Below are 25,064 nucleotides of genomic sequence, written 5' to 3'. Positions count from 1 at the left end.
ATGGACGATTAAAAAACTTAAAAGTCAGCGAAATGAAGCAGACTCTCACACATTGATAACATCAACAGAAATGGCTTAATACACACAAAAACGCACTTGAAAATGGGAATCATTTCCCGAAACGCGTCGTGCGAAAAGTAAAATAAAGAAAAATCGTGACTGATAGCAGAAGATTTATTTATAAACAAACCTACTGTTTTCACAGTGGCAGGCTTTCAAAAACCATTTAAAATGGATCCAATCAGACACAAAGACTAATATTATTAATAAATGTCGGATACTTTTTCAACAGTCCTCGTGTATGTGGAAACATCTAACAGTGACAAACAGATATATATAATTTATCTGCGATTAGACTTCCAACATACTGAGAATTTTTCACTAAGAGCAAGTCAGTATGAGTCCGGATGACACCCCACCAGATGCTTTAGATCAAATGTAAACAAGACCTGAAGATAAGTAGTAAATCTCGAAACGCGAAGTACAGCATTAATAGAATTATTTGGGACTGGTTATTTGTGTTTCTGTACGCTCGTTTTGTACAACCACGTTAAGCGTACGCGATGAAAGTCTGCTTCTGAAAGTCAAAGAAATGACTTCCAAAGCTAGCGAGGTTTTATTAATCCCCATTCCGCTCCCAGCTTAAATACTTAAGAGGTCCGCGATCGACTTTCATCCACGTACCTGTCCTATCCGAGCTTCTGCTGTCTCTAACGAGAAAATTGTCGAGGGAGCGCTAAATCCTATCTTCCTTCCTTTAGAAAAATTAATTTACACTTGTGTCACAACCAGGAACTAAGAGAAATGGTTTAGTTGGTATGGAAATTTTGTACTGTTCAAGAGAATTACCTACTTTAATTATAGGTGTTTTAACACCTTTTATACTATCTTACATCAACTGCCCTGTTTTGATGTTACCACGAGATTACAGCTTGCCTTAGTTTTCGGTGCTTTATCCTTCTTCACACGTGCTGTTGCATTTTATTGTGATGGACTGACTGGGTTGTGGTTACTTATAAACATTCTACGCTAGAAATAATCTTTCTTTATGGTCAGAACACGAGGTGTTGAAACATTCGCAAGTTTAGTGAAAGTAAGTGACTGCCTTGCAAAAAGCGGATTTTTCACAGATTTTTTTCTAGTTAACATTGTAGTCTAATGAGCACGGTAAGAGTATGGTATGGTATGGTATGGTGAAATTCGGTGAATGATCCAGTGAAAACTGGTAATCATGCTGCTGCATTTCGGATGTTTCACAGGTGCTTTTAAAAGAAGGTATGCCATCTCAAGATACCCGTCGCAAACACACAGACTGCGTATTCTGGAAAATATTTAGATGTTTCATCTTCTGTCTAAATAATTCTCAACAGCCAGTGGCCCTGTCCTGTTCGCGCAAAGTACAGAAAATCAAATTTTCTCTGCAGAAGGAACTGGGTGACTGCAGCCTGTCAGAAAGCTACAAGAGACCTGATTTCTGACATTTCCATGGAGGAAATTAGTTTCTTCCTAATAGGTTCGGGGCTAGCGTATTCAGGGGCATCTCAGTAAGTGTTTTGCACCTAACATGCAAACAGAAGATATGAACAGAAACAACCAGTGAATTCTATGCAAAAGGATTTCTTTCAAAAATACGAATTGGAATGGTTACTAACATGTACTAATGAAATACACTAGATGACGATACATAAAATAAGGAATCTATCACGTTAGGATAACACTTGCCGACAAAGGTCAGCCTGCTGTCTTCTTTCACGTACTGTAATGTTACATGGCACCATATTCAGCAGGTTTTTGTAAGCAAAAGAATGTAACTGCAGCAAAGCTTGAATCCACAATGTTGCTTATAAAAGACGATGCACCATAAGGAATAAACGAACATACACTATTACCCGTGTGTACTGAAAAGATTAACCGCGCCAGACATCAGTTTCTGAATTACACGTCGACTATAAGTTTAAAAAACACCAACAGTTCTCTAAGTACACCTATTAATGTAATTAAGGGCAGATATAGGACCTACTATGAAGATTTTCTGCGTTTCAAAATTGTCGCAAAAGCCTTGAAGCGATATCGAGGTGCACATCCACCGCACATAAGACTCTGTGTGTGTGTGTGTGTGTGTGTGTGTGTGTGTGTGTGTGTGTGTGTGTGTGTGTCTGGCCTGTTTCAAGGAGGGATTCTACACGTAGAAAGGCTCCAAATGGCGTCTTTTCTACCATCACCAAATAAACTTCAGAAGAATTACATTCTCTTCGCAATGGTAGCCCAAACACCACTGAGACATCTCGGGCCTCGTGCACTGATTATCATCTGAGTGAATTATGTGTCGATACGAAGCAACGACTTCTACTCTCCTGCAGATTGTACAGCTGAAACCTTAACTGTCATTTCAATGACTACTCACCTTCTGTCTCTCCCGTACCACGTTCTAACTTTTAAAGACTAGTCTACCTTTTGGGGTTATGTAGATTTGGAAACTTTGTCGGTTGGTTGACTGGCAGGTTAAGGGAGTAAACAGCGAGGCCATCAATTCCTCTGTCAAGAGATGGGTCGTCTGGAGTTAGTGACGTCGGCCAGACACTCGATCAAGTCACCAGTGACTTGTTTCTTGGAGAGCAATGCAGAACTAGAGGAAATCAGTTGTTCTGACAGATGGTGTCTCCATCTGTTCTAGTTCAAAGTAAGTACTGAATAAATTATTTTGTTCTCAGTCTTCTGGTTCTGGCTTTTCCCTCTTCCCATCAACTAGCCAGGTTAGGGAAAGCAGTTGGACAAACTGTCGACACTGAAATATCTGTACCTCTGTGGAGACATCCGGATTAGCACACCTATTATTTTGGTTCATGTGCAAAGCACACCTACTCCGTTCATCATCTCCCCACTAGGGTGGCACTCAATCGCAGCAAAGGTCATCTGGCACAACCGCCATTCCCGGGAATCATGATGCCCCTAGAATGTAGACATCTATTACTTGGCATGTGTGGGGAAAGTAACATCTCAGACACCAGATTGGATTGGATTGATGTGGTTAAAGGAATCAAAGTATTAGGCCTTCAGGCCCTTCATACTATATGCATCAAGCTGGGAAGTCACCAGAGAGGAAGGGCACAGAAGACAAATCCTGATGAACCTACTTGTAACTGGGAATTAATAAAACAATTTTAAGATTTTGCTTTAGGGTAGCCAATTGGGGGCAGAAGTCCAGTAAGATGGGTGTCATATCAGATGGGCACCTCACCAACAGGGGAGGGGAGGGGATGGGGAGGGGGGGGGTGGTGGAAGGTTCTCATGTCATAGAATGTGACCATGAGCCAACCAAATGTGGCTAATGTGAAGCTGACAGGATGGTAGAATCCCTGCAAGAAGCATGAAGGGAAGACTGCCAGATACTCGCGGCCCCCTTTATTGCTTGCATTTTGTTTGTAGAAACCAGTGTACACCAATCCTACCAAGCTTCCAATAACTGAGGGCATAGGGCTGACAGAAGGTCTGGCTCCAGTATTCCCCCTCTGACGTCAGCCAACTGGTAAGTTCATTCCCTGGGACCCCCACGCGACCTGAGGTCCAGACAAAGACACTCGACCATCCAGCTTGATGGAAGTTGGACGAGAGATCCTAGACAGTCAAAATCAATTGATGTCAAGTGTAGCACTGCTTGATAGCCTGAAGACTGCTCAGGGAATCACTGATGATTAAGGACATCTCACTGGTATGAATATAAACATGACTTAGGCCTCGGGCACTGACCATCAGTTCTGCAATGAATAAACTGCAACAGTTCAGCAGGGAGTGTAGTACACTGCACCTTTCATTTGCGTAGGCAAAACCAGTTTATCTGTCAACTGTAAAGCTGTCAGTATTTACCACTTCTAAACTAAATCATGGACTCAACAGAATCTTTCAGTCCAAAGGATAAATCGACAAGGATTCAAGGATGATGTAAATACTATGGTGGCATATGCAACTGCTGCATGACAAGAGAGAACAGTGGGACAACTCAGAATTCTAAACAGAGACCTGGTATGTGAACTGCAACTGTGACCCCAGTTCTAGCCCACTGTTGTGAGAGGTGGATATCACTACCAAGAAAAAGGACATAGTAGTTCAGACACTCAAGGGAGTGGTGCAAGTATATCATATAGTTGAGGAGCAGTCGTTGGTGCCTGATCTGCAATGGAGGGACTTCAGTCTCTGTGAGTAGGTTGTTCAAGGGCTGGTTCAAAAAGAACCTGTCAGAAGTCAGACATCACAGTGGTGTACCCAGTCCAGCACCAAAGCAATGAAGGCAATGCTCAGACATATGCCAGGCTATCATAATCAAGACAGGATAGGATCACAGCTTTGTAAATTCACAAAAGTGTATAGCAGACTGTGCCCCGGCTGGTGTTACTCGGGCAGTGACGAGTATTAAGGTGTAATAAGCACATTTACTTAAAATGGTAAAACTACATCAACCAGGCATTGAATACCAGATATAGAAAGTGGTAAGACTCCACCACATTGTGCAATCGGTCGTCAAGGTAGATTTCTGGTTACGGATGGAGAGTATGATAGTCACAGAAGTCCATGATTTATGTCTTCATGGCTGAATACTGGAAGCCAAGTTCCAAACAAAAATCTGGACTGTCCCCCATGGACTCAACATGTGGGGGAATGAATATGTGATTACATGAGTCTTTTGCAAGTCAATCAAGATAAAGATAAGGTCTTGATGCAGAGCAAAAGCTGGCCAGACAGCACACTACACATAGACTAAACTGTCAATAATAGAATGGCCTGGATCAAAATGCCCCTAGATCAAGGAGCCATCACTGCTGCCAGCTCACCATTCGTCCGAGCACCTTGCAAAAAACATTAGTGAGAATAAACTGGGCAGTAGCTGTCCATTTAAGGGTGTGTGCGCACCCAATTTCAGTACCGGGACGATCAGTCTTTCTAGCCATTGAGATGGGAACTCACTCTTGCTCCAGATACAGTTGCAAATTGCAAGGACGTGACATTGGCAATCCACTGGTAAGTGTTTGAGCATTTGGCTACAGATGTCATCTGGTCCTGGAGCTGTGTCACGACAAAGGTCCAGGGTGCTGAGTAATTCCCACTTACTGAACATAACATTATATGACTCCAGGTGACGTCTAATACAAATTATGTGAATTCGCTCCACCTGCTGTTGAGGACACTTAATACTGGTTGGCAATTTTAAGACACAGAGGCTCTAACGTAACACAGGGCAAGATTTTCAGCAACCAGATAAAGGTCAGTGCAAACAACATCCAGGGAGGCACCGGAAACACATGTGAGGGACTGGTGTCCATAAAGGCATCGAATTTTTGTCCAAATTTGCAAAGGAGGGGTAAGCAGTCAAATGGTGGTAACACTGTTACCAGCACTCCTGGACAGGTGCACTGATACATCCATGTGGTGTGGTGTTACAGGTGACAGCATAGGCAAAGGCATCCCAATCAGCATCGTGCAGAGACCATCTGGGTGGACATCCAAGCAAATGACACTGAGGGAAAGACAGAACGATAAAAAAAGATCACTGTCGCATAGGTCATCATGGACTCTCCAATGGATGGATGGAAGAAAACAGAGCTGCAGATGGAAAGACCAAAGGCCGAGTAAGATCCAAACACCACGCTGAGTGGTGGCAAGAGAAAAATATTGAACTCTGTGAGCACAGTTGAGATACTTTCCAATGTCCAGTGGTCGTGGTTCCATTCCACAAATGGTTGTGGGCTTTGAAGTCACCCAAAATGAAGAAGAATGGAGGAGCTGAGATATCAGCGCAAACAATGCATTCTAATACACTTCGCATTTGGAAGGAAGATACACATTACAGACAGTAAAATCCAGAGGGCCTCAACATTAACAGCCACAGCCTCCAAAGTCGTATTGAGCGGCACGTGTTCTTTGTAGACAGAGTCCATAATGTTGTGCAAACTCTGATCGAAGTTTTGTCACAGACAGGTACATTCTTCAAACAGCCTCAAAAGGCATGGAGGGCACGGAACTGTAATGCTGGGAACCACATTCCCTGGAGGGCAACGCAGAAAGCAGGCAAAACATTAAGACATGGTGTAGCTCAGGCAGATTGTCGAATAAACCGCTAAAGTACCACTGGAGACTCACTCTTATATCCTGTGGGAGCATGAAGGGTTTGAGGTGGCATATTATGCCCTAGGGTAGCCTGCTACCAACGGTTCCAAGGATACGGCATTAACACTCATCAGTTCTGAAGCAGGTTATGAGGAGGAGCGGGAGAGGAGGGGAGGGAATCCTTTGCCACAGGGGCCGCCAGGAACTCTGCCTTGGATACAGAGTTGGAACATGTGGGGTCTGGTGCCATAGAGACCATCGGAACCACCTTTGCTTGGTCAGGGATCAACATATCCAGTGGGTGGGCAGTCAATGCTACCACAAAGTGGGTCTGAGGGCAACAGTATTAGAAGCGCCATAAACAACTTTTTTTGGGGGGGGGGGGGGCAGAGAGGGAGGCAGGGAGTACCAAGTGTAGTTGAGTGGCCATGCCATATTAGGCACAAATGGTGAAGTTACTGTCCCCAGAGCATGACGCTGTCATAGTGGCAGTAAACGTCGTCGTCATATGCACAGGATGCAGATGACCATGTATCTTCTTGATCCTTGGATACATGGGTCAGTCAAGAGTCTTGTAGTCTTGAATTTTCTTCTCTCTTTACAGAACGGCGCAGTCCAGAGCTCCCTGCAGATGACACAGATCAGTGGTGTGCAAGTGATGTCCACAATCACTACAGATGGTGCTGGCATTACAATGGGAAGACATGTTGCCTGAATCTCATGCATTCGAAGCACTGCATGGGAGGGGGAACAGACGGCTTCACACTGGATTGACATGCCATGAAGCACTGCATGGGAGGGGGAACAGACGGCTTCACACTGGATTGACATGCCATCGCCTTAACCTTTTCAGGCAGTGACAATTTCAAAGGCCATCATGAAGGCCCCAGTATTGCCCTATTGTCCTGTAGTCCCCGCTGGACATGATGGACATAATGCACACCCTGTTGCGCCAAACTGGCACATAACTCGTTATCAGTATGTAAAACGAGGTCGCAGTAAAGATGATACCCAGTATCATGATAACACTGTTGGGGGGGGGGGGGGGGGGGGCGATTGTTACAGGAATATAATCCAGCTTGTCACAGGCGAGCTGCACCTGCAACTGAGCAGGGAATGCCATTTTAATCATAAATGAATCACTTTTCACTTTCGAAATCGTTGCTACTTCCCCAAACCTGTCTACAAGGTGTTCAACAAAGAATAATGGCTTTGTGACCAAAAAGGAATCCTATTTGGTCATAGAGCAAACCAAGTATTGGTTAGAGCACATCTACTTTGTTTCTTAGCCCTGAGTTCCTCCCACGATGTAGCCCGGGAAGAAAACATCACGGGATCATATCTGTCTGGATTGTGGAAATCCCTTCCTTCAAAAGAGATTGCTGGAGCCATACAGCCACCAGTAGAAGAAAGTTTGAGTCATGTGTCTAAGTTTCTCTACAGGCACCATACAGCCACAGAAAAGCTACCTGGCTAGGTAACTGTTGCCCGGAGTAGCCGTTCCCAGGGCACATACTCATAGAAGGCACCAACAGCGCGATCCCTTCGTGGTCAAGTGGCTACCACCACACAGATACTTGACGACCTCCTCCACAGTGGAATGGTTACTGTGTTGGGTTTTTGGTATATTATTTTATCAGAGACGAAGGGTGTAAAGAAAGAACAGCATAAAAGATTTCCAGAATGAGATTTTTCACTCTGCAGCGGAGAGTGCGCTGATATGAAAGTTCCTGGCAGATTAAAACTGTGTGCCGGACCGAGACTCGAACTCGAGACCTTTGCCTTTCGCGGGCAAGTGCTCTACCACTGAGCTACCCAAGCACGACTCACGCGAGGTACTGACAGCTTTACGTGTGCCAGTACCTCGTCTCCTACCTTCCAAACTTTACAGAAGCTCTCCGGCGAACCTTGCAGAACTAGCACTCCTGAAAGAAAGGATATTGTGGAGACATGGCTTAGCCACAGCCTGGGGGATGTTTCCAGAACGAGATTTTCACTCTGCAGCGGAGTACTGGCAGAAGTAAAGCTGTGAGGACGGGGGCGTGAGTCGTGCTTGGGTAGCTCAGAGGTGGAGCACTTGCCCGCGAAAGGCAAAGGTCCCGAGTTCGAGTCTCGGTCCGGCCCCAAGTTGTAATCTGCCAGGAACTTTCAGCATAAAAGATTGTACAACACGTCGAGTGACCTTTCCCGCATGATTCACACTTCTGTAAAATTTGGAAGAGGAATGGTAGGTCAAACCCAACTATGATGACCATGATAGTAAAGGATGAAAATTTGTATAAAGTGCTGGAAGAGAAAAACACGAGTCTCTAAAATTATAAACAAAATCCAAGCATGATCAACACCAAGAAGACCATCCAGTGGAGAGGCAGAAGGGTACAGGAGTAGTAGAAGGGTGTACTTGCAGTGGGAGGTATGTAATGGCCAAGCACATACACGCAAAAGAGATGTGACCCCCATGGGTGGTCAGCAATCAGAAATGTGATCCCCATGTCGTCAGGATACATAATGACCCAGTTATGTCAGATTGGCTACCATGGTGGCTTTTAAATGAATGTATGACTGTGGAATTAATATGCGCAGAGGGTCTTGAATGCTGAAGACAGATGGCGCTATTGAAGATGTTCTCTCCCCAGTCAGTCCAGACTCCAGAAATAATTCTGAAAACGGAAGTCAAACGCAAAAGAGGACCAAAAATTACTTTACCTAAAAAAATTATTTAAAGTAATGTGTTAACAGGGCAAAGGAAAGAAAGCAGAGCCTAGAGAAATAAATGGGTCAGCATCAGAGACTGCAACCATGGGAAAGAAAGTAAGAGAAGCCCTGAGGGAGTAAATTTGTAGAAATTCCGCCATGAAGGAAGAGACTGAAAACAGTTGCTGATCTTTGATGGCCCAGTAGCCTGTAGAGACTGGTTCACACAGGATGGAGAGGCATATATTTCCAAGGAGGCAACGTAACACTCTCAGAATTACTTCTTACGGGATTTCATTAGATAGCAACCTTCAGCATGAAGCTGCCTAAAAGTGAGAAGAGTGTTCTGTGGAAGATGTAGTTTGAGAAGTTGCAAGACCCTTCAACAAGCTTGAATAATTGTTGCAATATCTTTGGCCCATCGTGGCACTTGCTGGCATCGGAGGGGACCTATCAAAATATATAATTTTCTTTGGAAAAAATATCTGTCTATCAGATTCGATTGAAAGTTTGCAAAGTAATATTGCGGAGCTAGATCAGAAATGTAAGGACTGTGGTATGAAGATTAGCATCTCCAAAACGAAAGTAATGTCAGTGGAAAAGAAATATAAACAGATTGAGTGCCAAATAGGAGGAACAAAGTTAGAACAGGTGGACGGTTTCAAGTACTTAGGATGCATATTCTCACAGGATGGCAACATAGTGAAAGAACTGGAAGCGAGGTGTAGCAAAGCTAATGTAGTGAGCGCTCAGCTACGATTTACTCTCTTCTGCAAGAAGGAAGTCAGTACCGAGACTAAGTTATCTGTGCACCGTTCAATCTTTCGACTAACTTTGTTGTATGGGAGCGAAAGCTGACTGGATTCAGGGTACCTTATCAATAAGGTTGAGGTTACGGATATGAAAGTAGCTAGGATGATTGCAGGTACTAGTAGATGCGAACAATGGCAGGAGGGTGTCCACAATGAGGAAATCAAAGAAAAACTGGGAATGAACTCTATAGATGTAGCAGTCAGGGCGAACAGGCTTAGATGGTGGGGTCATGTTAGACGCATGGGAGAAGCAAGGTTACCCAAGAGACTCATGGGTTCAGCAGTAGAGGGTAGGAGGAGTCGGGGCAGACCAAGGAGAAGGTACCTGGATTCGGTTAAGAATGATTTTGAACTAACAGGTTTAACATCAGAAGAGGCACCAATGTTAGCACTGAATAGGGGATCATGGAGGGATTTTATAATGGGGCTATGCTCCAGACTGAACGCTGAAAGGTATAATCAGTCTTAAATGATGATGATGATCGATATTTTGTCAACAGCTCTAACTGTAACGTCGATAGCTGGAGAGGTGCCATGGGCAGCATTGAAGAGGGTAGGAGTAGCCATATTTCAAGAGATAAAGATCAGACTGTTTGGTTGGTTGGTTGGTTTTGGGGGTGGGGACCAAACAGCGAGATCATTGGTTTAGGGAAGAATGGGGACGGAAATCGGCCGTGCCCTTTCAAACAAACCATTCTGGCATTTGCCTGAAGCGATTTAGAGGCGGGTTTCAACCGTGGTCCTCCCGAATGCGAGTCCACTGTTTTAACTACTGCGCCATCTCGCTCAGCATGAAGATCAGAAAGTAGTTGGTCAATGAGAAGGTCCTTACCAGACAAAGTGGTACTTCCCTACAAGTGGAGTGGCGCAAGCTGAAATAACCAAGTAGAAGAAAAGGGGTGGGGAATTGTCAGATTAACATGCCCTAGCTGGGAATATGTAAACATTACAAATGGTGATCGCTGGACTTTGCATTTGCACTGCTCTTGCTTCCATTATGGTAGGGAGGGGAATCCACACGTGGATGACTTTTGTACAAACAAATGTACAGGCCCCTCCAGAAACTCTCTCAGGACCTGGATGGTTCCAAGAAAACGGACGGTAACCTTTAAAAGTTGCAGACCTTTAAGAGTTGCAGAATGATTGCCAGAGAACTGTTCAAAAGCAACACAGATCACAGAACAGGAGAAAATTAGTAGTTGACACGGTAGGTGACAGTACTATCTATTGCAGTTCCAAAGAATTATGCGTGTGGCTCCTTTGGTTAGACAAGAAGGGGTCAGGAGAGCACGTAGAAAGAAAGAAATGTCGTGTGGCTAGGGCCTCCCGTCGGGTAGACCGTTCGCCTAGTGCAAGTCTTTCGATTTGACGCCACTTCGGCGACTTGCGCGTCGATGGGGATGAAATGATGATGATTAGGACAACACAACACCCAGTCCCTGAGTGGAGAAAATCTCCGACCCAGCGGAGCGCTCAGCTACCGGGGCGGACAGGAGAGCAGGTCATAGCCTGAAATTAACTTTTATTGGAGGGGGGTGAGGGGTTGAAACATCAACGAGCGTCAATTCGGAGTCCGACGATGGAGGAGGAGCGGCGGATATGGCCCCTCAGGGGTACCTTCTCCCGAGGTGGAGGACATTAGTGTTTAACGTCCCGTCGACAACGAGGTCATTAGAGACGGAGCGCAAGCTCGGGGGAGAGAGGAATGGGCAAGGAAATCGGCCGTGCCCTTTTAAAGGAACCATACCGGCATTTGCCTGAAGTGATTTAGGGAAATCACGGAAAACCTGAATCAGGAGACGGGATTGAACCGTCGTCCTCCAGAATGTGAGCCCAGTGTGTCAACCACTGCGCCACCTCGCTCGGTAGCCTTCTCCCGAGATTTCTTCCTTTTCTCTTTCATTGTTTTAGGCAGCCAGGATTTTGCGAATGCTTATCTACTGTGGGTGAGTGAGTGGAAGAGGAGTGAGTAGCCCTGGGACAAACAGTTCGTGGCTTCTTCATCCACGGTCTGGCGTCAGGTTGCTGTCTGCAGATTTCCAAGGACAGGGTTCCCAAAAGGGAGAACTGTCACTGGTAGAAGTCAATGAAGGATGCTGCTTCTCCAGCTGGGTGCAGGGAGTGGTTCCTGAATATGACTATGCTGGAACCACGAGAGGTAAAGACCTATTGCCCTCACAGTGTAATTTATTTTCATAACTATCAGAGGTCGAAATCATGGGAGAAAATGCACCAGGTACCTGCCCACAGCAATGGCAAACAATCGATATCATGGAGACAATATATAAAACTATCGATTTCTTTCAAAGCTTCAAAATATGAAACGTGATCAGAGACCTTCAGTTCCTGTATTTTGTGTTCCTTAATTATGGCAACACAGTTCAGGGATCAGGGACGGCGATCCTTCCCGCAACTGACGCAGAAAGTTGAACTCATCGTGAATGGTTAATTTCTGTTTGGTTGCTGGCCACAGTCTCCACAAATGGGATCATACATACAGTGGGAAGACACAGGCCAAAAATTAACATTTACATCACCCCACCTAGATTGCAAAATACAGGGTGATTCAAAAAGAATACCACAACTTTAGGAATTTAAAACTCCGCAACGACAAAAGGCAGAGCTAAGCACTATCTGTCGGCGAATTAAGGGAGCTATAAAGTTTCATTTAGTTGTACATTTGTTCGCTTGAGGCGCTGTTGACTAGGCGTCAGCGTCAGTTGATGCTAAAATGGCGAACGCTCGACAGAAAGCTTTTTGTGTTATTGAGTACGGCAGAAGTGAATCGACGACATTTGTTCAGCGTGCATTTCGAACGAAGTATGGTGTTAAACCTCCTGAAGGTGGTGTATTAAACGTTGGTATAAACAGTTTACACAGAATGGGTGTTTGTGCAAAGGGAAAAGTTCTGGACGGCCGAGAACGAGTGATGAAAATGTAACACGCATGCATTTGTTCACAACCCAGGAAAATCGCCTCGCAGAGCAAGCAGACAGCTTCAAATTCCACTATCAACTGTATGGAGAGTCCTACGAAAAAGGTTAGTTATGAAACCTTATCGTCTGAAATTGGTTCAAGCACTGTCTGCAGCTGGCAAGATTAAAAGAAGCAATTTCTGTGATTTTATCCTTGCTCAAATGGAAACCGATGAATCTTTCGTTTCAAAGATTGTGTTTAGTGATGAAGCAACTTTCCACACTAACGGGAAAGTCAACCATCACAATGTCTGTATATGGGGCACTGAGAATCTGCGGGAAACAACTCAGTATGAACGGGACTCGCCTAAGGCGAACGTTTTCTGTGCCATTTCAGCCAATAAAGTTTTTGGTCCCTTTTTCTTCGAAGGTGCTGCTGTAACTGGACTACAGTATCTGGAGATGTTAGAGAATTGGCTGTTCCCTCAGCTCGAACACGAAGCACAACAATTCATATTTCAGCAGGATGGAGCGCCACCACATTGGCACTTATCTGTCCGTAACTACCTGAACGTGAACTACCCGAGGCGATGGATCGGCCGCCAGGCAGCCCGTGACAGAGCACTTCATCACTGGCCTCCAAGAAGCCCTGATCTTGCCCCCTGCGATTTTTTCTTATGGGGGTATGTTAAGGATATGGTGTTTCGGCCACCTCTCCCAGCCACCATTGATGATTTGAAACGAGAAATAACAGCAGCTATCCAAACTGTTATGCCTGATATGCTACAGAGAGTGTGGAACGAGTTTGAGTATCGGGTTGATATTGCTCGAGTGTCTGGAGGGGGCCATATTGAACATCTCTGAACTTGTTTTTGAGCGAAATAAAAAACTTTTTAAAAACTCTTTGTAATGATGTTTCTTTCATTAAATACACATTTTTAAAGTTGTGGTATTCTTTTTGAATCACCCTGTACATAGCAGTGGTAAATCGTGATTTTGACATTCTATGGAAGTGAATATCCCTCAAAAGTGAGGAGGGTTGCTCAACGTTCTTGTCTGACAGGTCTCGACCTTCACTAGGAAAAGTGGCTTCCTCACTTCTTTGTGTAGTTTTTCATCCATATGTCATATTATGTCCCACATAAAAATTAAACCCTGCACCATGTTTAGCGCCTTAGGTGTATTATGGTAACAGGTACATCACAAACTTGTTTACAAGAGAGTAATGTCCAGGACTGAATATGATTTGGAATCTTAATTAAGGTAGAACTATTTCGTAATTTATTAAGGTAAAAGAGTTCAACAAATACATTTTCAGTAGTCTCCACAAACAAGAGACTCCATCTGTTCAGATACAAACCAACGAACTGAGAGGAGTAAGTGTCTTCAACTCGTTTGGATTTGGTTTCCTCCCACGGCGTGGCCAAGGGGGAGAAGTTCCTAGCATTGTAACAACATGCACCAAATTGCGGCCTGCCTGAAGGAACTGTCAGAGTCTCGCATCCACCACCTCATAACTTTGATCATTTCATAGCACCGCATATCCATCATGATGCTGCCTACTCCGACTGAGGGCTCTCCCCATGGGTGTCATCTTACCACAGCAAAGGCCACGTCGCACAATCGCCAGTGTCCGAGGTCCCAGTGCCCACAAACGGACAAGCACCTACACCGTGGCATGCGAGCGTGTCAGTTCAAATATCAGTCGTGCGATCCCTGTGTGGTCAGGTGGTTACAACTATACAGATATGTGATGACCCTATACGGACCGGCTACCATGCGGGGTACTGGGCTACCTTCCTCAGATAATTTGTTAAAAAAATTGTGAGATGAAAGTCAACCCTAGGTGTGGGGACCGAACATAAACTAATCGAAATATGTGGTGCAAAATGGTAGTCTATCCTAGACACTAAGTCAGAGAATACAAGTGCAGCACAGGAAAGAAAGAATTACTGCAATAGCTACGGGCCCCGCACTCGGCACGCACGTAAAGAGTGGGGCAAATAAAAGCGACCTGAATGAGTGGATACGATTGGACGTGAATGTATGCACCTAACACACCCCCCCCCCCCCCCCTCCGTCCCATGACACGCACACAACGATTATGTCTGCCACATGATCCACATTGGTTCAGAGTATAGTGCAGGCTGTATCAGTGTGAGTGGAGCAGTTCAAAGAGGACGTGGTACCCACAGCTCAGCAGCGGCTGTTCGTTGTGGAAAATTGCATGACAGCAAAGTCGTAGAAATGGTGTGATCAGTTGTTTGCTGAGAAGTTTAATGGTGTCAAAGTGCCAGTAAAGAGAGCCATGCAACGTTTAGTACGAAAATGGCGTCAGACAGGATCTGTTTTGAACAAATCAAAAAACATTCCAAAATGTGCTCGCACGCTAGAAAATGCTTCAGAGTCCTACCTAATCAACCAGCCTGTCGCAAGAGACTGGCATATGACGTCGATCTTGCAGACAAATACTCCATCTGGATCTCACGTGCATCCCTAGCAGGTGTCTGTTGTTCATGCATTAAATCCAGCAGATGCTTCTCAGCGCCTCCAGCTTTGTGAGTCGCTTTTCTCTGAGATAAAAGTGAAAGGCTTGGATGTGGATCTGTACTTTACGTCTGGTGATGCTTGGTTTCAAATGAGTGGTTATGTTAACTCACAGAATTACAGGTTCTGGGCAGTGGAGAATCCACGTAACTTCCACGAAACACCGTTGCATGATCAGAAGGTTATTGGTCCCTTCTTTCATCCTATGCTGACTTTGCCAACATTTTGAAACGCAGCATTAATGGAGGACGAAAAGACCTACACTTACTTCCGACAGGATGGGGAAACTGCCCACATAGCCAGCCGAACCTTGGAGCACATTTTCACTATCTTCACGCCTGACCAAGTTGTTAGAAGAGGTTAGCCAGGTTGCGGCCCTAGCCGTTCATCCAGGTCACCTCATCTGTCAGTGGGGAGATTTGAAGTCTAACGTACATTGCAACAACCCCCATATTCTTCAAGAACTGCGGCAATTCCATCAGTCCAACTTCGATCTGCCTTTAGCAACTTGCTGACCACGCTTCTTTCTCCTCTGGCAATGGTTTGTTAAAATGAGAAATGTTGTCGTGCTGTTGTTCGGAGTCCACATTAAACCCGAAGTACCCCCATAACTAACTAGATCCGTCAGCCATTTCAAAAATCGAAGGAAGGTAAGAGCACACCACAATGAACAGGACCCGAACTAGTGAAACACCGCCATTTTCAGGCCAACTTTTCGTTATTTGTAAGCAGCTGAGTGTTGCTTGCATAAGGAAATCTCGAACCTAATTTCGGACCAAAATTACTTTACCCATTAAAAACAAAAGGTACTGAAATTTCTTTAGGTTTATTCAGGCAATAAGATATACACAAGCTAACTGCTGATTTATCAGAGTACAGGTAAGTATAAAAAGAGTCACACATTGTTTGAATTATATTGGAGCTGCCTGATTCATATGTCTGTCCAGATATAACAATCAAGATTCCCGTCATTTCCTCTCAGTCGGTCAAGGTTAAAGCTGGAGTCGTTCCTGAACAGTTTACAGTTGATCTCCCTCCTAGCCACAGCCAAATTTGATCGAGCACAAAGCCAGTAACCGACCTTTCCAAAAACAGCTATTAAATCTTAACTAGGAACATATACTGTGAGAGTATAATCTAACATTAGGGGCACCGTCTTCTACACCCGGATAGCTAGAGCTAACTGTTGATGCAAACTGTCGCTACATGCATTCTTCAAATTATAATGTACGAAGATTAAAAGACAATGAGACTAGGTGTTCACGAAGACATCACGTAATTGCTGTAAACTACTAAGTATTGGTTATTAATTAAAACTTGGATCTCGATGGTGCTATAATGTGTACGACATATATGGTAAAATATGGTATGCGTCGGATAGCGTGTTAACGGATTTCACTGACGTGTTCCTGAAACCATTTTCCTGTACAGTGGGTGAACCATGGGTATTCCGGATGCATTTCTTGCTTCTAGGACATGGTCACTACCTTGGTGACGATACGAACATAGTTTTGCAAGAAATGTAAAGCTAAAGTTGGTTTGAACAATGCAGTGCTTCACTAGACGTGGTCCTCTTCGCCTCTGCCCCACTTCCGAACCAACTTTACTATACACTAATAACCGTTTTTCGCGCAGACAACTCATGGCCAGACATAAAAGAAGCTATAAGAGACAGAAACATCCTTAGACTCACTGCAGATCGAACCCCCCGACTATGGGTTTGTAGTCCAACACAAACTATTCACAGAGCTAACGAGCTACAATTTTCTGAAAATATCACCATCTGAGTATTATTTCCCACAGGCTAGCAAGATACCTCATGGGAAGATAGCTAGCTCACGGGGAGATAATTTCAAGAGAACTCTCGCAACTGGTTGCTCTTTCTGCCTTCATTTCTTCAGCCTACTCTAGCTCCAATATTCATTTTCTCTCGTACATTTTTCCAGCCTTTTTTCCTTCTTCTCGGCCGCTGTTTCCGCCTAGTGGGAACCCTAAATACTGTGTTACCTTTTATCTAAATGTTATTACATAACAAGTTTCGTTCTGTATAACTTTTTCTTCAAAGTTCTTCTTGATCTGTACAAACTTTTCCTGTTGGCCTTCTTGAAGTAGTGGAAAGATATCCTTAGTGACGGAGCTTAGTGTCACTCATTGACGACATGCAACTAAAAATTTCTCGTGGTGCTGATATCCCGCCATAAGTTTTATAGATTAATTTGCTTTGTGCAAGCACAGCTGTACGTCTGCGGTCTCTCGGTCCGATGATCCCCCCCCCCCCCCCCCCCCCAATGTATTTCCATCCATAAACGTGAACATGGTTACACTGTGTAAAAACGACTCATGCGTTTAGAATAGAACGTTAAGATGCGACTGCAACTAACAGGGTTTGTGACGGTATAATAGAACATGCGAAAAGTGACAGCCTACGGGGTACGGCGATCAAATGTCACCGTATGCTGTAACCAATTTGAGGATATAATGTTCTGCATTTGCCATTCAAGTTGCAGCGCTGCACTGACGCAGTCGTGATGGATGGGACCTGTCGCTACCCTAATGGCCGAGTCAAGCCGACATCTGACTGAAGTAATTTCGACATTCGCTAGAAATTATTTAGGTGTAAGCCATAAGAGAGACACATCGTTGTGGCCGAGGACGACAATCATATCCAACTTTCCAAATTAAAGAGTTGTAGCGTTCAGACTTCTGGATTGCACCAATCCAGAGCCATGTTAGTTTGAACAAAAGTTAGCCTTCTCTCGGTTATCGTTCAGATATTTAGCAAGGTTCGTCAATCTCTAAAATAAGACCAAGAAGATACCCATATCAATAAACAGGTAACAAAAGATACGATAAAAATTGATCGAGTGTCTTTCTCAAACCCAGGACTTCAAAGTTCTGGTATTGTGTGTGTGTGAAATCTTATGGGACTTAACTGCTAAGGTCATCAGTCCCTAAGCTTACACACTACTTGAACCACGGACAAACACATACACCCGTGCCTGAGGAGGACTCGAACCTCCGCCGAAACCTGCCGCACAGTCCATGACGGCAGCGCCCAAGACCGCTCGGCTAATCCCGCGCCCAGACGTTCTGTAAGGAAGAAACTGCAAAGATCAATTTCAGAAATTTTCGCGGAATTTATGGACTTTCGTTTAATCAGCTGCAAGCTTAACATCCGAGCGCGTTATATTGCTTTAAGGGCAATGCTCAAGAAGACAGCTTGGCCACCCGGGCTACAAACCTATTACAGTATGACTGTCACAATGTTTAGTAGACTTGCTTGGTAAAATAGGATAAAGCTTTTTAGGCTACCGACTGCAGCATCACCTACAGCATTTCTCCAAATGGCTGCAGGACTCTTGTTCCGAGTATCAATTCCCTTTACTTTTTGATTTCGCGACAAGCATAGGACGAAAAGAACGTCTTCAGTGAAGCGTGTTTAAGTGTTGCACATATCCAAAGCCTTCAAATGACATGGAAACAAACAATACCTGAAAATAAGTTACCGAGTACTCGATGCCAGCATCGCGACTAACCAGAGTACAATTTGAATGTGTTAACTGTAGTAAATTTCGGCACTGTTTATATGTTACACAGTCTTCAAGTCTGCCCAAACAGAAAATAGAAGGGCGAAACAGGGAAGCACAGGACAAGTGCGCCAATACACATTAATATCCCTCAAATACAATTTTATTTACTACTACAACACCTCATCTGTAAAAACCTGACATTTCAGCATCTGTCACACATGTATTACATGCGAATATAAACAGAACCATTCTTTCCATGTAGTTGCAGTACATGTTAGGCATATCAATACAGTCCAACTTTCCCACTTTAATCCTAAAACAAAAAATGAGGTACCCAGGGGGGGGGGGGGGGGACACATGCAAAGTATGTGTATGAGCCTCTTTTTTCACTTGCGAAATACCTGCATATGCTTGAATATCAAATTTCAAAACACTTTTTATTTCCCATGACCAGCAGGAAGAAGCTCCATTAAATTATATATATTTTGGTAAAATTATCAAAGTTGTGAAACTTGGGGAAAGAGAGAAAGTTGATTAACCACGAGTTATTTTTTTAAAATTTTTATTAACTTTTCAAACACTATTTCAACACAGTATTTGCTGAATATTTTTTTTTGTATTTTAAACAAAAAACATATGGACACAAGGTTTTTTACAGTACAATCAGATAACAGTGTAGCATTCATCCTATGACACAGCATAATGAAAGTGTTTTTTCTTAAACATCTTTTTTAGTATGTCAGTTGCTTTTTATTATTTTATGATTACCTGTCTCTGACACTATTGCTCATCCACAAATCATATATTTACAAAATAATACCTATAAGGCTGGTTACTGTGTAGCTATGAATATGATCTGGAGTTGGGTGACAGTGTCTGAAACTAGTAAACACGAATAATAAATTACGAGTGACTGACTGAAAATATGTTTTTTTCTATGTAAACAGATTGCAGATCACTCTTTTACTGCCAAACATGTTCAGTTTTGGAAGATACTAATTCAAATCAGAACCACTGTTCAGTTAATTTTTCATTTTTAAGCAGACTTCATCTTTCCCTAAATGTGACTATGACTTGTACGGAGATGCAGTACTCATAGGCCTGCTACTTAATGGGTTAAAATATCTTTACTGCATTTATGTGATTTCCCTGTAATGTGCTGAACAGCTCCACTGCAGCTTCATACTTGATATTAACATCTTTCTGTTGCAGCAAATATAGCTGATCTACCACTATCAATACTTCTCTCTTACATTCCCCACTTCTCATGTAGGATTTTATCAACTGCAAGTACTTTATTTATGTCTTGAAAAAAATTTCTCCCACTGAAAAAGGAATAGGGAATGGGGGAGTTAAAACCCAAAGAATACCAACATAGAAGGCAAATAAAAGTGAAATGTCATATTCACACTGAGGTTGTTAGGGGTCTCACAGTAGCTCACCTGAACAAAAGATTTCAGACAGAATTCATTATGACCTACTAATAGGACCATCCCAGAATTTGTCTACAACCATAATACAGACACTATGAAACATCTAAGTTATGGTGGAAATTTGCCCTCAATACAAGTCATGAACAGCACCACAGTATTAAAACAGCACCAGAACTTAATAAAAACATGAGCTACTCAGAGTAAATTACATGGAAAGTCCCTACTGAGCAACTCAGAATGTAACTTCCTTGCAGCTTAAAGCTGAGTGCCAAACCAGAACTCAAACCTGGGCCCAATGCTTTTTGGGGGCAGGTGTGACTCATGACCCATCCTCACAACTTTACTTCCGTCAGTAAATCATCTCCTGCCTTCTTAACTTCAAACTCCACAGACGTTTCCCAGTGTAACTGGCAGCATTAGCATTCCTGCAAGAAAGGATATTATCGAGACGTGGGTTAGCCACAGTTTGGTGGAGGTTTCCAAAATGAATTTTCACTCTGCAGCAGAGCATGTGCTGATATGAAACTCCCTGGTACATGAAGACTGTGTGCCAGACCAGGATTTGAACCTTGGACCTTTTCCTTTCACAAGCAAGTGCTGACCACATTAGTTACCCAAACACAACTCTTGATCTGTCCTCACAGCCTTACATCCACCAGTACCTCATCTTCTCAGGTCCTGAGCTTGAGTCTCAGTCTGGCACAAAACTTTAATTCACCAGGAAGTTTCATATCAGCACACACACACACTGCTGCAGAGCAAAAAATTCATTCTGGCAACATCTGACAGACAGTGACTAAGCCATGTCTCTGCAATATCCTTTTTTTCAGGAGTTCTAGTTCTGAAAGTTTTCCAGGATAACTTCTGTGAAATTTAGAAGATTGGAGATGAGGTATTGGCAGATCTGTGAGTTTGGATCATGAGTTGTGCTTGGGTAGCTCAGCGGGTTGAGAACTTGCCTGTGAATGGCAAAGGTACCAGGTGCAAGTCACGATCTGGCACACATCTTTAATCTGCCAAGAAGGTTCATAACAGCGCACACTCCACTGCTGAGTCTAAATTCGCTCTGAAAGTCTATGTGTAATTTATGATCATCATAGTGCTGCAGTTAAAAAAAAAAATAGGTTTATGATAAACATCGATGCTCGTGCAAAGGAAACGAGTCGATGTTGAGGAAAAGATAAAATCTGACTAACTGTACACTGACAATAAATGATGCAGAATCAGAAATAATGTCTGAAAGCTACAGTCTACCACCCATTCACCTGCACATCAACTTCCACATGTGATACTCTATCCTACATGAAAGGAAAGGTCTAGGTCAGTTTTCACAATATAACACACACTGCAGCAAAAGGTCTAGAGTGAAGCCTGAAATGTGAGCAACCAATATTCCAACATTTCTGTACAAACATTACTCTTCCCAGTTAGGCACCATAAATGACAATCACTGGAACTTAAATTACTAACAAGAATTCTGGGCAGAGATTGAACCACTGATTCTCTTTGAGAATGTGATTGTTCTGACACACATTATGTGCACAGAGTATAAATAATAATAATAATAAATACCTGCCACATAAACATACAAGGTTGCTTAAGAGCATTCAAACGAAGGCTATGGTACAGCTATATGTTTCACTATTGGATTATCTGGCCTCAGTCTGTTAGATGCACTAAGAATAATGGCATATTAGCTTGACACTGAGGCATGTTATACCTACAACAACACAACAAACATTTAAACTGTTATGTACCAAATAATAACAGACAGTGCAAAACATTCTCTCATTCATATGAGAATCTCTGTAACAGTGACAGTGTGTTAAAGCCTTTATTTGTCGTGCCTTGTCCCACATTCGCACCAGATTGGCATGGTTTTTAATGGATTTAACAGGGTTAATTTAAGAGGTGGTCGGATGCACTTCCTGTTGCCAACCCATAATCCCCGGGATGGAGTAAGTGTACCCCAACTGTGTGTGTGGTATTATTCATGTGAAAGTGAGTTTTTCTTAAATATTAGCAACTCATATAACTGATGCAGGACTCGGGTACCAGCCCAGAATTAACCTAATGGGATGTAGGAACCACCTAAAAACCACATCCAAGCTGTCTGGGACACTGACCGACATCGCTAACCTGCCAGGCGGATACAATCTGTGTCCGGTGCACCTCCCTGACCCACAAGTGGTGCTGTAACATGCATGGCTATCCACGTGTGAAGTGCCTGTATGAAAGACATCCAAGTAATGACCCCTCTGTAATACCACCACAGTTTATGAAAGTTTGGCATGTCATGTGGAGATATATTCACAACAGATTATTATTCTAGTAGTTTTTGTTGCAGTCTTATCATATTACTTATAGACTTATAGAGACTGCACACAGCACATAAAACTGACGGTTCTCTGCGATTACACAGAGTATGAAGACGTTCAAAATTTGAAAAAAAACTGGTAATCATAGTAATGACAAATGTGAGAAAATGACGCAAAAAAATTTAGAGTGATGCCTGAGTTATTTCTAATCTTTAAAAAAAAATTTGGATTTAAGATATTCACTTAATGCCTCAGTTTTCACAGTGATTGCTGCTGTTGAAATGTAGAAAACTGCTATAAATCTACATGACAAAAACATGGATGATAACTTCAATAAAAATAGTGATGAGCCATTGTGATTCAATTTCTTGACTAACATTACAAATCTGTGTGCAACATATGAATTGGGGATGTAAAATGCTTTTGTTGATGATCCCTCCAATCTTTGTTGCTCCTTGAAAGAATCAGACTGCACAAATGAACTAAGTTTCTGTTTCGTTCTTCTCTGGAGCTAAGTTCTTATTTCCAATAAATTATTAAATTTAAATAGACACATATTACAATTATTTCTATTGTATCACTATATGATGTTCTGTGCATCAGGTTAGAGGATGGGCAAAATAAGAAGTCACTATTAGGACAAAACTTCAGACAGTGTATGAAGCTTGTTGCTAAAATTATTTTAGATGCCAATTTAAATAGAGTAACACAGTTTTAGAAAGACTGAAATCAATACCATATCATATTGGAATAAGATATTAGGTCAGACAGCATAATATCTGCACCAAACTGAAAGGCCAAGAACAGCAGCAGCAGCAGCAGCTCTTTCCAGTGCTAATCATAATTTTCTCCCAATACAATACAACTACATGATTCTTCTCCTCTCAGCTTACATGGGAATTTTTAAACACACACACACACACACACACACACACACACACACACACACACACACACACAAAGTTTCAGCGCAGAAGAAAGTTAAACACCCAGCACCTGCAAGAAATATTCATCTATCATATCAGTGGCATTATTTTCGATCTTCAGGCATTAATAAACGAAGAAAATACTACTAACTATGAAAAACAAAATCAATTCTTTGGGTGGTCTCAATTGCACAGATGAACTTCGTTTTTTTCACGTGTGTCTGATGTAGCCCACACGTAAATTCAACTTGTGAAACTCTTTAACCTGCTATTCAATAAGATACTAACACTGCATAAAAAGTCCATTTGGTTACGTCAGCGCAACATGAATATTGTTTGTGGCACGAAAACAACACTGAATGTAAGTCTGTCAACTGAATGCACAAAACTATTCATTTGACAGAAACGCTACAGCTATTAACTCACGAAATACACACGGGCACAGAATACTACTCGAGATCGAAAATGCACCACATTCAACTAATGATTGAACGATTATCATTAATTCCACATGCCCCTTCCAAGCACCCATTCCTCCACCATGCAGCAGACACTGATGCAGCAGGCTTGAAAACTGAAATAATACTCACAAATATGAAAAATTAGTAACTCGGATTGGACTCGTGGGAGTCGAAGGGCAATGACACGCTGTAAACAAAATATTTTTGCAACCAGCTAGAGATACAAACTCCACATACACTGCCAAATCATAATAAACAAAACTGTATATACGAATTTCCCACCAATTGTTATAGCTATCTAAATTATGTGGTCCTGAACAAAATCAAGGAACTGTGAGGGCTATTCTTATACGCAGAAGGCTTTGTAAAAGTTACGTGTTCGTAAAAAACTTTATTGAAATAACAGAAAATCCATGCCTAATTCTAATCAAGCAAAGTTCCACGTCGTTTACTTACATGGGGCAATTAATGAGTCGTGAGCACATAAAACATAACTTTCAAACATATTACACATAGCTCCGTGCTTTATTGACCATGGGAAACAAAACTTCACCACCGCGCCTCAAACACACCCTTTCCCTTCTTAACACTCAATACAAACAGACCACCTGTCACATAGCATCGCGGCAAAGATCTCACGACAAAGAGAACACAACAGCAATATAAGTACACTGTGTCTGTACGTAAGATCTATGAATTGGCGCCAGCATAATGTATCCATGGTTTAAATAGTTTATTACAATAAATAAACAATATGATGCCTTTGAATTTTCGTATTTTTATAAACATCCTTGTAGAGCATACTGTGGTTAGGTGTTCTTAAAATAGCACGTCTGCAATGTATGAAAGCGTACGATGTCCAGAATGACTTAGGCCTATTCACACTAGACGTCAACGGAACGTGTTGAAGCAGCACCTCTATAAGAGGTGCTGGTTGAAGTAACTTCGGTTTCATAATTATGCTTTGATTTGTTTTCCATTTGTTTTCTGTACGTGATTTTTTCTGTGTTTTTTCTTATGTCGGTACCTGTTCTTCATGATTGCACTGTGGGTAGTAATAGTAAATGCGATAAGTAATAAATTGATTATATTTATCTAGATACCTGGTAATTTCTAACTTAGCAACAGATTATGGGCCCAGGTGCCATCTTTTACAGTACAACAAATAAAAATTGAAAAACGTATTAATTCAATACATAATTCACAGTCATGGCTCAAGAGATGGAGAAATGCAGGACACCATTTTATGATTCTCACGAACTGCAGCAATTGAAAATTTAGGACTGAAACATGTGAGATGGAATTATTGAGTTCTGTGGAAAATCTCTA

The 25,064-nt window shown here is 42.7% G+C and overlaps 1 protein-coding gene across 15 annotated transcripts in view; it reads right to left on the bottom strand.

Moving 5' to 3' along the window:
• LOC126272220 (uncharacterized) overlaps positions 1-24,371 on the bottom strand; it is a 622,019-nt gene extending 597,648 nt beyond the window's left edge. For 4 of the 15 annotated variants that reach the window (XM_049974981.1, XM_049974991.1, XM_049975000.1 and 1 more), the window contains exons 1-2: positions 24,192-24,353; positions 23,865-23,922 (exon numbers count right to left, since the gene is read on the bottom strand). The gene's annotated coding sequence lies outside the window, so the exon portion shown is untranslated. Of the gene's footprint in view, positions 1-23,864; positions 23,923-24,191 lie in introns of all 15 variants that reach the window. The other 11 variants (XM_049974922.1, XM_049974945.1, XM_049974971.1 and 8 more) reach the window with 5 other exon arrangements.
• Positions 24,372-25,064: the final 693 nt, after the last annotated feature.

Source organism: Schistocerca gregaria, chromosome 1 (genome assembly GCF_023897955.1).
Source record: "Schistocerca gregaria isolate iqSchGreg1 chromosome 1, iqSchGreg1.2, whole genome shotgun sequence".
Lineage (NCBI taxonomy): Eukaryota > Metazoa > Arthropoda > Insecta > Orthoptera > Acrididae > Schistocerca > Schistocerca gregaria.
Note: the sequence above shows the minus strand (reverse complement) of the source record. Positions and strands in the feature narration are given on the sequence as shown.